Here is a 14,285-nt window from a genome sequence, read left to right as displayed (position 1 = left end):
CAACTGTAGTAACACGGACCACTTGTGGGACACATACTGCCCCAAAAGGGACAGGAAAGAAAAGTAGTAATAACTTCATCTATCTATGCTGACAAGCAGAGCTGCCCAACCAGTTTTCTAAGGGATGGTGCAATATTTTCCTGTAAATAAGCATTAAGGGCTGGAGTGTGCCTCCCTTACATGTAGTAGTAGCTTAGGGTGGGATCCACAAAGGTACTTAGGAGCCTAAATTCCAGACTTAGCCACCGAAATCCCAAGTTTAGGCTCCTAAGTCCTAGTTGTGGCTCTACGGATATCCACAAAACTTTTGCTGAACCCTGTAGGCACCTGAACTCACACAGCACCTAAGTTTTTGCAGTAAGAGTGTTTCTGCCTCTGATCATGCACACAGCTCTCTTCCTCTAGGCATCTGGATGTGTATCTCCCACCTATGCTCCAGAGCAATTCACAAACCAAGGGAAGATAGGCATTCAGCCACTTAAGTCGAGTATGGGACCTGATCTACTAGGCATCCTAGTGAGCATGCTGGCTGGATGGGTCCCATTCAAAAGCCATCCAGAAGGGGAAGTGAATCAATGTCCATTCAAAATCCAGTGCTCACCTTATAACTTTTAGTTCAGTGGTTAGCACCCCCACCTGGGAGACAAAGGTCCAATTTTCTCTCTCTGTCCAGGGAGGGGGAAGGATTTGAATAGGGGGTCTCTTGCCTCACAGGAGGGTGCTCTAATGACTGAGCTATGAGATATTCTGTCTCTCCTGTAGAAGTTATTCTATGGTGGATAAATAGTGAGGAGTGATTGGAACAGGGGGACTGGACCCAGCATCTCCCACCACCTAGTTGCATACACTGCCCACTGGGCTACAGAGTCATTCCCACATGCTCTCTCTCAGCCCAATGACTATTTAAAGCTGTATCCACAATGAAACAGTTACTGGGCCAGAGAAAAAGAATGAGTCTGTAGTCCAGTGGTTAGGACACCTCCTGGGGAGGTGGAAGACCCTCTGTCCAGACTCCCTGCTCCAAACATGCTTTCATGATTTGCCCACAGTGGAACAACTTCAGCAGGAGATACTGAGGGAGACCCCTTTCCCCCTCCATGAGAATATCCTATGGCTCAGTGGTTAGAGTGCTCTTCTCCTGAGTGATAGGAGACCCCTATTCAAATTATTTTTCCCCATCAGGCAAAGGGGTGGGGGTGGCAGTGGAGGTGGGAATTGAGCCTGTGTCTCCTGCAGCCCAGAAAAGTTTTCTAATCAGTGGGCTAAAAGTCATAAGGTAGGCACCATGTTTTGTGTGGAGCGAGGCAAGCACCTAACTCAGTCTCCCCCAGAACTGCCTTAGACACCTAAGCTGGCTGACTCCAGATGATGGGTTCCTTCCCTGCAGCCTGGAATTAGGCATCTATCTCTCTGAGAAGGGTGTGGCTTAATTCACACCCCTATTGTCAGCATCTCCTACTAGCTAGCTTAGGCGCTCCCTATATAGTGTGTTGGGCTTTTGCGGATTGCACGGCAAGGCTCATATCTTTCGCTATTCATTATCTAGGAGCCCATGCATCTAACTCAGCTTTGTGTTGTTCCTATTATTTTCTAGGCACCTAAAAGTTAGGTGCTGTAGTACTCAGCATTGCAATGTCTAAGTTCCTTTGTGGATCCCTCCCTTACTCCATAAGTAGTCCTACAGATTTCAGTGGGACTACTCATTACTCACTGTGAATAAAGGTAGCCATAGTTGGCTTTAAGGGCACAAATGTGTTCAATTCTTGAGCTTATTTCTCAGCCTTTATGTGAAACTGCAGTCTGGATGGTTTGCATTTACTTTATATGATGATGATGGTGGTGGTGGTGGTGATGATTAATAGATATCCCAAGCCATCTTTCATCAAGACCAGGATAGTACACTAGAAAACCTACACTCACACAAATGAATTATAATTTGATGAATATGTAGGGATCATGCCTTGTGTGATTAAAATGTGTTAAAATGTACCTTGGCCTGGGCATGTAATGGAATGTTTGTGAGTGGGTATCTCTGCTTTTGCAGATGACTTTGATTCTGTAGCTGTGGAAATTACCAAAAAATGATCATTGATGTGCTGTTCTGGGGTATGAGTCCTTCTGAAATTTAGAAGAGAAGAGCATGGCTAAAAGACTGTTGCCTTCTCTGCTGGGAGTCATCATTATAGTTTATAGAGTTATCTTTCTGCATGGGGAATATATCAAAAGCAATATAAACGTATTATATAGAGAGAGGTAAGGAAAAATGGTTGAATTTACCTTGATTTTTTTGGAGACATTCTATCCTCTCTTTTGTGTTGCCAGGGCTACTTTATAATTGGCTTTTTATTGCAGCTGCAGCAGCTTTCTGGTGATGTCTGCTTTAGGTATTGCTGGTAAAAAGAATCAAATAATGAGAAATAGTATAAAGAGAAAAGGGGACAATTCCAGAGGCATCTTAGTTAAAAAACAGGTACAAAACACTTTATTATTTATTGCAGAGTTTCTTAATTCAGAGCCAGAGGTGCAGTCTGAGAGTGCGAGTGCAGAGGGAGAAGCCAAACACAGCCAAATCCTAATTTTGGGTCTGACACTGACTCCTTCCAGTGGCCCCCCAAAAAAACGAACCATGAAGTTGTTTTTTAGTGATGGGAGACCATCTAAAGATTCAAAGGTTTTATTCACATGAGCTCTAAAAAGGCTGAGGGCCAAAACTTCAGTGCCTGGTAATGTCCTTTAAACCAGTGGTTCTCAGTTAGGGGAATGCATACTCCTGAGAAGAGTAGAAGTCTTCAGAAGACTGCAGAAGTCTTCAGAAGTCTTCCACAGGGTACATCAACTTGCCTAGATATTTGCCTAGTTTTACAACAGGCTACATAAAAAGCACTAGTGAAGTCGGTACGAATTAAAATTTCATACAGACAATGACTTGTTTATACTCTATATACTATACACTGAAATGTAAGTACAATATTTATATTCCAATTGATTTATTTTATAATTGTATGGTAAAAATGAGAAAGTATGATTTTTTTCAGTAAGTGTACTGTGACACTTCTGTATTTTTATGTCTGATTTTGTAAGCACGTAGTTTTTAAGTGAGGTGAAATGTGGGGGTATGCAAGACAAATCGGACTCCTGAAAGAGGTACTGTAGTCTGGAAACATTGAGAGCCACTGCTTTAAACCACTGCCAAAGGGACTGATGATGAGATCAGGAGCTGCCTCCTGGGCTGGCATAAACAGAGCATGGTAGGCTTGAGTGAGGATCTTCTTGAGCAAGGAGATCAGATGTGGGCCTGACATGAGCATGGCTCCTGGCTTAACCAGGAGATTTTCAATGACCTGAAACTCTGCCCAACGGGTAGTGATCAATGGCTCCATGTCTAGTTGGCAGCCGGTGTCAAGTGGAGTGCCCCAGGGGTCGGTCCTGGGGCCCGTTTTGTTCAATATCTTCATAAATGATCTGGAGGATGGTGTGGATTGCACTCTCAGCAAATTTGCGGATGATACTAAACTGGGAGGAGTGGTAGATACGCTGGAGGGGAGGGATAGGATACAGAAGGACCTAGACAAATTGGAGGATTGGGCCAAAAGAAATCTAATGAGGTTCAATAAGGATAAGTGCAGGGTCCTGCACTTAGGATGGAAGAATCCAATGCACCGCTACAGACTAGGGGACCGAATGGCTCGGCAGCAGTTCTGCGGAAAAGGACCTAGGGGTGACAGTGGACGAGAAGCTGGATATGAGTCAGCAGTGTGCCCTTGTTGCCAAGAAGGCCAATGGCATTTGGGATGTATAAGTAGGGGCATAGCGAGCAGATCGAGGGACGTGATCGTTCCCTCTATTCGACACTGGTGAGGCCTCATCTGGAGTACTGTGTCCAGTTTTGGGCCCCACACTACAAGAAGGATGTGGATAAATTGGAAAGAGTACAGCGAAGGGCAACAAAAATGATTGGGGGTCTAGAGCACATGACTTATGAGGAGAGGCTGAGGGAGCTGGGATTGTTTAGTCTGCAGAGAGAAGAATGAGGGGGGATTTGATAGCTGCTTTCAACTACCTGAAAGGGGTTTCAAAGAGGATGGCTCTAGACTGTTCTCAATGGTAGCAGATGACAGAACGAGGAGTAATGGTCTCAAGTTGCAATGGGGGAGGTTTAGATTGGATATTAGGAAAAACTTTTTCACTAAGAGGGTGGTGAACACTGGAATGCGTACCTAGGGAGGTGGTAGAATCTCCTTCCTTAGAGGTTTTTAAGGTCAGGCTTGACAAAGCCCTGGCTAGGATGATTTAACTGGGCCTTGGTCCTGCTTTGAGCAGGGGGTTGGACTAGATGACCTTCTGGGGTCCCTTCCAACCCTGATATTCTATGATTCTATGATTCTATGATACTTTTAGCAGCATAGTGTCCCACTGCCTCCCCGCTGCTGGAGTCTTTCCCCACCACAGAGAAAGGGTTCAGAAGTGGGGAAAGGCTCTGTCAGCTCCCCAGTGCTGGAGCCATTCCCCACTGCAGAAAGCTGCTGGAGATTTACCCCACTGTCTCTCCACCTCCAAAGCCTTTCACTGATGTCACAGTGTGGATGCAGCCTGTTTTTCACTGCAGAGTGTAGCTTCATATACCCCACATACTGCTGCCAGTGGTGTGCAATCTAGACATAACCTGTGATGCCAGCCCTTAGATGCCCCCCCAGCCCATAGATTAACATGCCACTGGATATTACCAGCCTTTCACTGAAGAAGAAAGAATGCAAGTAAAAGACACTTGCTAGCACTTAAAGAACAAGGAGAGCTAATTATCATGCTTCTCAAGAACACCTTGTTGAATGCAGTGTCAAGCACTTTAAATAAGTTATCAGTCACCAACTCCTTTAATTTAGTAAGAAACTTGCAATGAAAGATAATTGAATCTGCTGAAAACAGCCTTCTTGTGTGGAGAAAGAGGAAAAGATGGTTTACTGCAGCAGAACCTTTAACGTTAGTTAGTTAGTTAGTTTGTCATGCTAGCACCAGCACAGCAGAACACTAGAAAGGCTTTGACTCTCAATGGCCTACTATATTTCTGATGGGTACACCATAAGTCATGTATATATCTCATGCCAAAGAATGTAGCAACTTTGGAAATAAATTCTGAAAGGCTCCTTGTTTGTGAGCAACTAGTGCTTGTTACCTATGGGTATGTCTACAAAAGACCCAAAGCAGCAAGTCACAGAGCCTGAGTCAACTGACTTGGGCTCCTGCTACAGTGCTAAAAATAGGAGTGTAGACATTCAAGCTCAGGGTGGAGCCCAGGCTCAGAAACCTGGCATGATGGGAGGGTCTCAGAGCTTGGGCTCCAGCCCCAGCCTGAATGTCTACACTGCTATTTTTAGCCCTGTAACATGAGCCCCAATAGCCTGAGTCAGCTGATCCTCCATCACTCTGATGGAGAATACTCAGGCAGACCAAAAAAGACTGTGAAGAGCAACTAGCAAAAGACACAAAAACGAACAGTAAAGAACAAAATAAGTTAATCAAAAGCTGGAAGCCTGCCAAACAATCAGTAGGCCCACTGGATGATCAAGGTGCTAAACGAGCACTCAAGGAAGACAAAGCCATTGCAGAGAAGCTAAATGAATTCTTTGCATCAGTCTTCCCTACTTAGGATGTGAGGGAGAGTCCCACACCCAAGTAATTCTTTTTAGATGACAAATATGAGGAACTATCCCAGACTGAGGTGTGAGTACAGGAGATTTTGGAACAAATTGATAAATTAAACAGGACCAGATGGTATTCACCTAAGAGTTCTGAAGGAACTCAAATATGAAATTGCAGAACTACTAACTGTGGTGTGTAACCTATTATTTAAATCAGCCTCTTACCAAGTGTCTGGCAGATAGCTAATTTAACTTTTACAAAAAGCTCCTGAGGCAATCCTGGCAATTACAGGCCAGTAAGCCTAAATTCAGTACTAAGCAAATTGTTGAAACTATGATAAGGAACAGAATTATCACACATAGATGAACAGAATAAGTTGGGGAATAGTCAACAGGAATTTTGTAAAGGGAAATCATGCCTCACAAATCTATTAGAATTCTTTGTGGGGGTCAACAAACATGCAGACAAGGGTGATCTCCAGGATATAGTGTACTTGACCTTTCAGAAAACTTCTGACAAAGTCCCTCACCAAAGGCTTTTAAGCAAAGTAAACAGTCATGGAGTAAGAAGAAAGGGGCTCTCAGGTATTTGTTAAAGGACAGGAAACAAGGTTAGGAATAAATGGACAGTTTTCAGATTGGAGAGAGGTAAATAGTGGTTGTCCACAGGGATCTGTACTGGGACAAGTACTGTTCAACATATTCATAAATGATCTGGAAAAAGATGGCAAAATTTGCAGATGACACAAAATTGGTCAAGATAGTTAAGTCCAAAGCAGATTGGAAAGAGTTACAAAGGGATCTCACAAAACTGAGTGTCTGGGCAAGAAAATGGCAGATAAAATTCAAAGTGTTGATAAATGCAAATAAATGTACATTGGAAAACATAATCCCAGCTATACATACAAAATGATGGGGTCTAAAATTAGCTGTTACCACTCAAGAAATTGTTGGAGTCATTGTGGATAGTTCTCTGAAAACATCTGCTCAATGTGCAGCAGCAGTCAAAAAAGCTAACAGACTGTTAGGAACCATTAGGAAGGGGATAGATAATAAGAGAAAATATCTAAATACAAATACAAATCTATGGTATACCCACTCCTTCAATACTGTGTGCAGTTCTGGTCACCTCATCTCAAAAATATATATTAGAATTGGACAAGATACAGAGAAGGGCAACAAATAATTATTAGGGGACAGATAGTATGGATTATGGAACGGTTTCCATATGAGGAGAGATTAAAAGAACTGGGACTGTAATTGTTCATCTTAGAATGAGATGACTAAGGGGGAATATGATAGAGGTCTAAAAAATCATGAATGGTGTGGAGAAAGTGAATAGGGAAGTGTTATTTACCCCTTCACATAAGACAAAAACCAGGGTCACCAATGAAATTAATAGGCAGCAGGTTAAAAATAAACAAAGGAAGTATTTTTTCACACACTACATAGTCAATCTGTGGAACTTGTTGCCAGGGTATGTTGTGAAGGCCAAAAATATAACTGGGTTCAAAAAAGAATTAGAAAGTTTATGAAGGATAGGTCCAGCAATGGCTATTAGCCAATGGTCAAGAATGCAACCCCATGCTGTGGGTGTCCCTAAGCCTCTGAATGCCAGAAAATAGGACTGGACAACAGGGGATGGATCACTCAGTAATTGTTCTGTTCTGTTCATTCCCTCTGAAGCACCTGACACTGGCCGCTGTCAGAAATCATGATAGTGGGCTTGATGGACCATTGTTCTGACCGAGTGGCCTGTTCTTATGATGCACTCCTATCAGCTCAAACAATATTGTAGCCAAGCCTAATACCGCTGTGCAACTATGCTCCCATGCTACTGCTCCTCCCATATTACAGCCAGAGCAGGGTGGAGGAGAAGAGGGATGCAGAAAGCAGGGGCTCCTGGAATGGTGCAGGTGTCCATCTCCCCTTACACTGAACAAAGGCTCAGTCTACCCCTATATTCACAACACCCTGAAATCAGTACAAAGTTATGGAATATCCACTCCAGTTAATGCCACAGCAGCTGCGCTCTTCAGAAGTTCCAGGATGCTGAAAGGTGCACTCCACTTGAGCATTTCTGGGATGTTCTGCGCCTGCCAAATGGTTTTTACAATGTTTATGTTAAAAGCTCTCTGTTTGCACAGCTACAATGGAGAGCCTAGGCACTAGTGATGTGTAGCAAGGGGCCTTTTAGAAGATGAAAAGACAAGTGTAAATTTGTGTACAGGCCTTCTGGGTTTCCAAACAGAACCCCCTTGTCATTTGTTTTAATGACCCCACTCAAAAAGAGTGTGAGAGAAAGAGCTTCCAGCATGCATTAACTGGGTTAACATCTGCTTACCTCCGTTTTCTCTGGTTATTGGCCAGATTGCAATTAGCTCTTATTTGGGGACACAGGAGAATAAGGCTATAGGGAGGATAAGGCCCTCTTTGTTCAGAAGAGTAAGGGGAGCCCAGACTACACCTCTGGCTGAGAGTGGTATATCAGGAAGTGCTCAGCTAGGGCCCCATTTATTATTGAGCTCTGGCCTCTTTACATCATCTAGGCTGCCCCAGTGGTGTCACAGGATAAGTGTAAGATCCCCTGGGGGAATTACCCCATGCAATGGTTGTCTGTGCCCAGGTGTAGATCCGGTTCTGCCAGCTCTGTGCTGCATTTGTAGCAGGCCTGGGCAAGGGGGACATTCTAGAGTAGGGCAGGGGTGGAGAAGAGGCAAGACATGGGTGGATCAAGAATAAGCAGGGACATGCTTAAACCCCCTCTATCCTGCACCCCTGCAAAGTCCCAAATGAGTCACTGAAGTAGAGAGGCAAATTAGACTTTGTAGTAGAAAGAAGGCCTGAGACATAAGGCCTTGTAGCAAAGGCCTGGTGTGAGTCCTAAGGCCTGGGATAAAGTAGTGGTCAAAGGTTTGCTGATATAAAGCAAAGTTAAGTTGTGAGCAAGAGGCAGGCCCTGCTCACAGAATCTGGCGAGAACAGGGCTGATACTGCAGAAATATACAGTCCTAAGTAGTCCTAGGCACCAAGCGCTCACACAAACACATTCCAGAAGGGTGGTACCAGAACACCTCAATACCAGCACATTCCCCAAAAGAGAACAGGAACACGCTGACCAATCCTAGAGATCAGGTCAGGATGACAGCATGATGAGTAGAGATGTTTTGATCAAATCAACAGGTACAAGGTAATGGGTGGCACCTAGATATGTCAGAGGGTGGCACCTAAATACATCAGAGGGTGCACCCAGATACGTCATGGGGGCCATACATAACTTGTTTGTATCGATGTATAAAAAGGTATCTCAGAGGGAGTGTCTTTGGCCAGCTGAGCGGGATAGTGGAAGCCCCACCACTAATTGAGCTGCATCCATTGTCACGGGCATCCATACATTGAGTGTACTTGTACTTGTAGCAATACCATGCTTTGTCCACAATAAACCTGACCAAGTTTCTTTGCTGAACATCGAGTCTGTGGATTTATTGGGCAGTTCAATCAAAGTCTGCTATCTCTACTATCTGCGCACAGCTGGGACAGCATGCTGAACGAACACATACAGTAAACATCTGACCACAGACTTGCCAACCCTGTGTCAGGGGCTGCTGAGCCCTTCCCCCACCAAAGCCTGGACAGAAGGCTACACACCACTTCTCCTCCATCCTTGTGCTGCTGTCTGTGCTTGCGCAGGGATGAATCTGGCTCCCCTGCTGTGAGCAAGCAGTCAAGGAAGGGTAAAGAAGGTCAAGAAAAAAGTTTTCACATAATTTTCTTTTGTAAACCAGTCACTCTCCAGACACCGAACTTACTGCAAGAAAGTCCTACTGCAAATAGGATACTGAACCTGATGTTTTTAGCTCTATTTTATTCTTCCAATGGATTCTTATTGTGGACATGTCTTTGCCTGGTTTCTGCCGATAACACACTGATTGCTATCTTAGCCCTTGAGACATCTTCAAATTCAGTGCTTAATTCTGCCCATTCACTGTACCCATTGAATCATTTAAAGTGGGGTCTTTTTTTGTTTTAGTTTAAAAAAATGAATTCAGAAACTAGAATAAATTGTAAGGGCTTTTTTACCCTTGCAAATAAAATACAGGGAAGTTAAAGATAGAAGAGTAGCTGAAAAGAAACTACACAAAAAGAAATTTCCCTTATGTATTGAAAAATAAAGGAGATGGCTATTTTGCTTTTGCTCCATCTTCCTCTTGATAATTTATTATTAAATTTTATAAAAACAAATAATATTATTTCTATAGCTCTTTCTATTCTGGTACCTCAAAATACCTTATAATTGTTAGTGAATCAACCCTCAGAAAAAACTGGTGAAGTAGGGAAGATCATCCACATTTTACAAATAGAGAAACTGAGGCATGGTAAGGCTAAATGATTTGCCTAATATTCCAGAGGAAGTCTATGACAGAGGGGAATAAAACCCAAGTTTCCTGACTTTCTGTGCTTTATCCTATCCTGTGCCTGAGCCACAAAAATACCATTCTTGTTCAAATCGCAGTTCCCCTAGTTTACTTATCAATTAATTCTCCACATAACAGCTGCGCTGTTGAAAATGCAAGCAATGATTTGGGGGGAGGGTCAAAGATAGTTCAGGGGGCAGTGCTTTCTTGGAATCTGGGCCATAATTGTCATTCACTTCCCGAGTACATCAGAATTAGCATGAATCTCACCGGCTTCCAGGCAAGGTAAAATAGTCACTAGTGTAGCATTCACAACAAATAAAATAACAAATCTTGTTGTGGGGGAGGGAGAAAAAACTACTTACATTTGGAGGAGAATAGATACTTGTAAAAGTGCTCAGTGATGAGTGTGGTACAAAAAGATAGATGATCTACGAGTAAAGCTACTTTCCACCAGCAATTCCAAATCTATGTTGTTGATGTTGTTATATATTACCAAAAATTCACAGAGGTGGCCATCAGAAACTGAACATAGAGTCACAATCCCTACCAGGAAGCATTTATAATCCGAAGACAGAGAGAGTGATGCTACAGTTAAACACAGTTGTCTTATGATGGAGTCATGTATATGTTAGCAACATGGAAGACATCATGGAACGGTGGGTTTTGAGGAATAATTTGAAGAATATATTGGGAAAGAGATTGTATATATTGACTTGCAACAACATAAGTGTGGTATAGATTCAGAGTGGAAGTCCCAAGGCTTCCACCCAGGAACATAGAGAGGCTAGCGTGAAGGATTTTCTTATACTCATTATTCAAGGTGGGATTACAGAACTGGGTCCTAATTAACACACATTCTGTAGCCAGAATTGAATCATTAACAATATCTTCAGATTAGGATCATCAGTAAAGGGTGGAGCTGTATCTCATTATGTGTTTGCTTACTTCCTAAGCAGGGCTCTGATCTGGCTTCTGGCCCCAAGGTTCTACTGTAATACAAGTCATAATACTAAACAAAATAAAGGGTTTGAGTCTGTTCTCACTAAAATTTCACTCCCAGGTAACACTGTTAACTTCAATGGATTTACAGGTGACTTGAAGACAGAATCACTTCCAAAGAGTGAAAGTTATTTTAATACTAATGATTTCATTTGGAGGTTTTGATAAGAGTAAGTGGATAATCAAATTAACCAGTGATTGAATTAATGGAAGGCCCTATTTGTATGTCTTACTTTCTTCCATAATACAGCCTATGATTAGACAGGGGGTGAGAATTCCGTTTGAGATTGTCATTTACTTATTCATGAGTATTTAGTATGAGAATATTTAAGGTCAGTCTAGTTCAGTTATAGAGAGATGATTTATTGCCTGATTATATTTTCTTGTGAATAATTGAACTTTATAATGTCATTTAAAAAAAAACAGTTATTTAGCATCTGATTTTTATCCAATGAGTAGAATAATCTGTTGAGTATAATTTTAAAAACCGGAACTATTCATATATTTTAAATATTTATGATGCCATTTCATAGAATCATAGAATCATAGAATATCAGGGTTGGAAGGGACCCCAGAAGGTCATCTAGTCCAAACCCCCTGCTCAAAGCAGGACCAAGTCCCAGTTAAATCATCCTAGCCAGGGCTTTGTCAAGCCTGACCTTAAAACCTCTAAGGAAGGAGATTCTACCCACCTCCCTAGGTAACGCATTCCAGTGTTTCACCACCCTCTTAGTGAAAAAGTTTTTCCTAATATCAATCTAAACCTCCCCCATTGCAACTTGAGACCATTACTCCTCGTTCTGTCATCTGCTACCATTGAGAACAGTCTAGAGCCATCCTCTTTGAAACCCCTTTCAGGTAGTTGAAAGCAGCTATCAATCCCCCTCATTCTTCTCTTCTGCAGACTAAACAATCCCAGCTCCCTCAGCCTCTCCTCATAAGTCATGTGCTCTAGACCCCTAATCATTTTTGTTGCCCTTCGCTGTACTCTTTCCAATTATCCACATCCTTCTTGTAGTGTGGGGCCCAAAACTGGACACAGTACTCCAGATGAGGCCTCACCAGTGTCGAATAGAGGGGAACGATCACGTCCCTCGATCTGCTCGCTATGCCCCTACTTATACATCCCAAAATGCCATTGGCCTTCTTGGCAACAAGGGCACACTGCTGACTCATATCCAGCTTCTCGTCCACTGTCACCCCTAGGTCCTTTTCCGCAGAACTGCTGCCGAGCCATTCGGTCCCTAGTCTGTAGCGGTGCATTGGATTCTTCCATCCTAAGTGCAGGACCTGCACTTATCCTTATTGAACCTCATTAGATTTCTTTTGGCCCAATCTTCCAATTTGTCTAGGTCCTTCTGTATCCTATCCCTCCCCTCCAGCGTATCTACCACTCCTCCCAGTTTAGTATCATCCGCAAATTTGCTGAGAGTGCAATCCACACCATCCTCCAGATCATTTATGAAGATATTGAACAAACGGGCCCCAGGACCGACCCCTGGGGCACTCCACTTGACACCGGCTGCCAACTAGACATGGAGCCATTGATCACTACCCGTTGAGCCCGACAATCTAGCCAGCTTTCTACCCACCTTATAGTGCATTTCATCCAGCCCATACTTCCTTAACTTGCTGACAAGAATGCTGTGGGAGACCGTGTCAAAAGCTTGCTAAAGTCAAGAAACAATACATCCACTGCTTTCCCTTCATCCACAGAACCAGTAATCTCATCATAAAAGGCGATTAGATTAGTCAGGCATGACCTTCCCTTGGTGAATCCATGCTGACTGTTCCTGATCACTTTCCTCTCCTCTAAGTGCTTCAGGATTGATTCTTTGAGGACCTGCTCCATGATTTTTCCAGGGACTGAGGTGAGGCTGACCGGCCTGTAGTTCCCAGGATCCTCCTTCTTCCCTTTTTTAAGATGGGCACTACATTAGCCTTTTTCAGTCATCCGGGACTTCCCCCGTTCGCCACGAGTTTTCAAAGATAATGGCCAAGGGCTCTGCAATCACAGCCGCCAATTCCCTCAGCACTCTCGGATGCAATTCGTCCGGCCCCATGGACTTGTGCACGTCCAGCTTTTCTAAATAGTCCCTAACCACCTCTATCTCTAAGAGGGCTGGCCATCTCTTCCCATTTTGTGATGCCCAGCACAGCAGTCTGGGAGCTGACCTTGTTAGTGAAAACAGAGGCAAAAAAAGCATTGAGTACATTAGCTTTTTCCACATCCTCTGTATTCAATTTATTCAATGCACAAATACTAATAATCATCCACAGAGAGAGGAATGATTTCCTTAGTATCAAACACTCTGGATACTTTCATTATTACAGTCTGTTTCCTGCTTTGGGTAGTTTGTGTTGTTATAGTCTGTTGACTCCCCCTGAACAATCTGATAGCACTAGCCACTGTTTGGGTTTTGATAATACAAATGACCAGTTTGTGAGGGTTTTTGGCTTGTTTGAAACCCTGGGCCTAATTTTAAAAAATGGAGGTCCAAGGCTCACATGCAAAACAATACATGCAAAAGTGCATCTGTGATTATACAGTATGTACAATTTTTATAACTGCATAGGAAAATTAGATAAATGAACATGCAAAGGCTATTTAGGCTATTTATTTGTGAGGTTAGCTGATTTGCAATGCAATCACAGTTGCTGGTTTTGTGCACACAGTTTTTCTGCATTGACATTGAGCTTGCCTCTTCTGGTAATTGGCCCTCTGTCTGCCCTTTTTCCTTGTTTGGTTTTATACTTTTCTTCCCCTCTGTAGAAAATACTTTAGAAAGAAGTTACCTTAAACATTTCCATTTAGGGTGTTGAGGTGGCTAGATCTTTATGAAATCCGCTTTGTATATTTATTTTGTTAGCCCTTTGCCATCTTCACTACTTCCTTATCTTCAGTGTGTCCCACTAAACTTGCACCACAGATTTCTGTACTGATTTTGTTTTACAAAGTAGTATAGCAAATAAATAGAGTTTTCCTTGCAGAATTCCTTATGTAACAAAATCATTGCCACAGCTTGGAATGGGGTTTAGATGAATTAACTTAATAAACTCCATCATTGTATTTGCAATAACCTTCTTAGTTTAGCTGTCAGTACATAGCAATGTTGATGCTGGGTATATTTTCTGAGAACAGACCATGAACTGTGGATAGTCATCAAACTTTATGAAATGCACATGAATGGAATCTCTTACTACTAGCTGGAATTCCAATTCCACTCACCAA

This window comes from Dermochelys coriacea, chromosome 3 (assembly GCF_009764565.3).
Source record: "Dermochelys coriacea isolate rDerCor1 chromosome 3, rDerCor1.pri.v4, whole genome shotgun sequence".
In the NCBI taxonomy this organism is placed as follows: Eukaryota; Metazoa; Chordata; order Testudines; family Dermochelyidae; genus Dermochelys; species Dermochelys coriacea.
Note: the sequence above shows the minus strand (reverse complement) of the source record.